This window comes from Cynara cardunculus (assembly GCF_001531365.2).
Source record: "Cynara cardunculus var. scolymus isolate 2C chromosome LG 15, CcrdV1, whole genome shotgun sequence".
Classification (NCBI taxonomy): domain Eukaryota; kingdom Viridiplantae; phylum Streptophyta; class Magnoliopsida; order Asterales; family Asteraceae; genus Cynara; species Cynara cardunculus.
The window spans coordinates 16,857,850-16,862,133 of NC_037542.1; positions in this window are offsets into that span (position 1 = coordinate 16,857,850).

A 4,284-nucleotide genomic window follows, 5' to 3' on the forward strand; every position below is an offset into this window, starting at 1 on the left:
AGTTCGGGTGAGCTAACTCTGAATAATTTCTTCAAACTTATTCTCTTAAAATAACTCTGAAGTAAAATTTTCAGTAAATTGAATTTAGAATAAAATGAAGTTAACCCTAGAATAAAACTGAATTTAGAAATGAAACTATATAAGTATATTGAATTTAAACTTAGAAATAAACACCATTTTTTTCGGGAATCAGTTACCACACGAATTAATTAACCCAAGAATAAAATCAATTGCATCTTAAATTAGTGGGATTGATTGAATAAGAGGACATATGTCAATCAAATGAGTACAATTGAACCGTTAATGTAAATTGTGTCTAGATACGTTCATATGAGTCTAATTGAACCAATAATAAAAATTGTGTCTAGATACGTATTTAAGCGGGAAAACAAGAAAACCGACTCACCAGAAGATGACACGTGTCACTCAAGTTACTTATTTATTATAAGTATATATATATATATATATATATATATATATAAATCTAAACATTTACTCATCTAAATATATACTCTAATCAAATTTTACTTCTCTAAAACCTAACGCAACTGAATGAAAATCAAACCCTTTTGATCGATAAAAAATATAGAAAAATATGAAAATTCAATTCTCAAGTCGGGTAAGGTAGGAAAGGGGGTTTACAGATCGGGGCCAAAGCTGGCCCGACCCAGCAAGGGATTGGAATTGAGGCTGATTGAGATCGATTATGGTTCGACAGTCTTGAATCAGTTACGGATTTTCTAAAAATTTATGTTAAGTCGATTTTCCAAGTTTTTATAATATATTAATAAAAGTTTTTCAAGATTTTTTATAAGTAAACGAAATATTTAAAGTGTATTGCGATGGTCAATTTCAAAAATTATAACTATAAAAACGTGTACAACGTTTTTATGTAAAAAAAAATTACATTAAAAAAAATAACTAAACAAGACGTAGATTTGGGACAAGCTCGACATGGAACCCGATTTTTGGTCATCTTTAGCTTGGGTTAGGGGTCAAATGACCCCATAAATTCAAAAAAAAATATTTTTATATTATATAATTTATTTCTTATAATTATGAATAGTTTTTTGAACAATCAGCAAAATTTATGAATCCATCATTAATTTAGAGACAATTTACCGAGTTAATGTTTGATAGTTGTATCTTTTATTTATATTCTGTTTGCATTAAAAGTAATCAGATTTTGAAAAACAGAAGAGTTTTTACAGCAAAATATTTTAGACGGAATATAGCTCTTACTGGTAGAAAATAATTAAAATATTATTTAGAGATTTTTCAAATTTGAAGATTTTATTTTATTTTTTATTTTATTTATTTTCACATGACTGTTAAAGTAAAAAATAGTGAAATCTCTTAAATATCTGTTTTAAAACAGTTGATACAGATGATCTTATAATTATGTATGTATATATGCATGTATGTTAATTCAAACATAAAGATGTCTTTTTTTTAGGTTTAAAAGCCAAGACCTTAAACAATAATAAAAGGAATAGTGAAGAAAATGCGATTTTCTTGCAAAAAATGTGACAATTTTAAAAGCACAATATCAAATCATTATTTTATTTGAAATAATAATAATAATAATTTTAAAGTCAACTCTATTATTTAGTTTGGTCCAAAAAAAGGTGTTCGAAAATTTATATTCGTATGAATTGTATTAATTAAGGGGTTGTGTTTGATTGTTTTGAGCTTGGCTCGAAAGCTTAAAAGTATCAGAAGGTATCAAGTTCAAATTCAAGGAGAATTAAAAATCCCCTTGTGGCCATACAGGTTTAAATACGGTGACTCCGAGCTATCTGCAACGCAGGTGGTCGTCCTGGGATTAGTCAGCTCGCATAGCATGATGGATATCCAGGTTAATAAAAAAAAGTGACGTATTTTAACTTGATTCTTATTTTGGGTAACGTATTCTTAAACTTTCATTTTTGTACCTAAGATGTAAAGTTTTAAATATTTAAGTACTCGGATAACCGGTTGGAGACTAATTTTAGATTAAAAAAAGACTGATTCTAGATTAAAAAAAAATTCATGTCACTACTCACATCAACAAATAATACTGAGTTGGATACCGCATCACTTGCCACATCAGCATGATAAATGGTTAATGCTTCAACCGGTTACCCCAGTACTTAAATGTTTAAAACTTTACGTCTTAGGTACCAAAATGAAAGTTTTGAAAATACGTTACCCAATATAAGAATCAAGTTAAAGTACGTTACTTTTCTCATGCAATTTGCCCTTTATATTCAAATGCTTCGATGGGTGATGATTGATTTGACGATTTTACAGATAAAGCATTGCATCGGTGTGACCCATTACTAATATATACGCATGTTTTTTGAAGCATAAACAAAAAAAAATTAAGTGTACTGTTATTTGAAATTAAAGGGAGTAAGGCATAAATATATATGATCGGTATAACTTTATTAGTTTTCAAGATGACTGATTTATAAAGTTTGTAGGAAACAGTTTTGCTAAATTTAAGTTGTTTAGGAGTTCCAACGGACAGTAAACTTAATAATGAGTATGGTATTACAGACTGGAATTCATATATTATTTTCAAAGTGGAATACTGATATTTTCATGGAAAAACATTTTATGTAACAAAGCTGTGTAAATTCGTTAAGGTGCAATAGCAACTATTGTAATGCACATCAGATCGACCTCTGGTTTATCCTTTCAGGTTAATTAAACATGTTTGTTGCTACTGGTAGGAGTCACACTGTATGGCACAGCTTTCACTTCATATTAATATAGTTCTGTCAGACGTACCATTATCCTAATAATGTGTACTAGGCAAGTATATGTTTCTTAATTAACGTATTAAAATACTGCAAAATATATGATTCTTTTTTTTTTATAGTAAATTACGGATTTGGTCCATGTGGTTTACACTTTCTACCCATAGTGGTTTCAATATCAAAATAAATACATATATGGTATTTTTGGTTGACATTTTCACACTTATTGAGTCAAGATTCCTTTAACTGTGTTAACGGAATCTTTTTGATTTCGTTAGAGGGACGGACTCAATGAGTGTAAAAATGTCAACCAAGAGCACCATATATGTATTTATTTTGATTTTAAGACCATTTGGGTAGAAAATGTAAACCACAGGGACCAAATCCATGGTTTACTCCTTTTTTTTTTTAGGACAACCAAACTTTATTGAGAAAAAATAAAGACAATACAGTCAAGAAAAACTTTCTACAAGCAAAACCCAAAAAAATATAGAAAGACATCAAAGCAAGCACAAAGCTCTCTAGTAGATACGACTGAACTGAGAACTAAATCCCGAACTAGACTCTAGGATGCAAATCCACTGAGGCGAGTGATGATCCCAGATGAAGAAAGCAAAACACGAATCGAGTAAACTAACAGCATTCACGTGGGTTGCAACACCAATTCACCTTGTGTCTTCTTAAAACGATTTGAAATCCAATTGAATAAAAGCAACTGGATTTCGAACGCAAAATCTAGAATCGGTTGCTCACGAGCTGAAAAAACCAAATTATTCCGAGATGACCAGATCACATACATAGCAATCCAAAGAGTTGCTTGCCACACCTTTCTTGTAGATTGAAAGAGTGCCACCATATCCTCGAGTTCAACTATTTAAATAATTTATTTATTCAACCGTATAGGTAAATTTTATTTACGACATAATTAACAAGCTAGTGGCCACAGTTTTAATTCACCACAGTTAGAGTATGTTTGTTAGCAGCTTAATGAGTTTAATGTGACTCAAAACTTATTCGGTCAGCAATACATAATTATTGGGTATATTCCTTAATGATATAGAAAGTGGTTTTTGTAAGTTTTCAGGGGGAAACTTTATGCAGAAAGTCAACTTTTCCAAATTTGTCCTCCCACCCCAAAAAAGGCACGTTTCCTTTCATTTATAGAAAACCATTCTGATCCATTCAGACAGAATAATCCACACAGTCAACTTTAATCAATCAAAATCTATATATATATTAAAGAAGAAACCACTATGTATGATGTGGCCTCTTCTAAAAGCTATGAGCTTATTTATCTTTTTTCTCTCTTTTTTTTTTTTTTTAAATACTAATTAAGTTAAAGACTATTATGCTCCTACAAACAAATTGTATATTTCATAATAGATGAGATCATTTGGTAATTTTGCATCCAACTAAGTTTAACCTCCCAAATTATTCAACTTTTTAATAAGCATTCAAGATAAGTTTAACCCCCTAGACTATTCAACTTCTTCTTAATAGACATTTATTTTATTTATTATTGCAATTGATTTACCTTCTC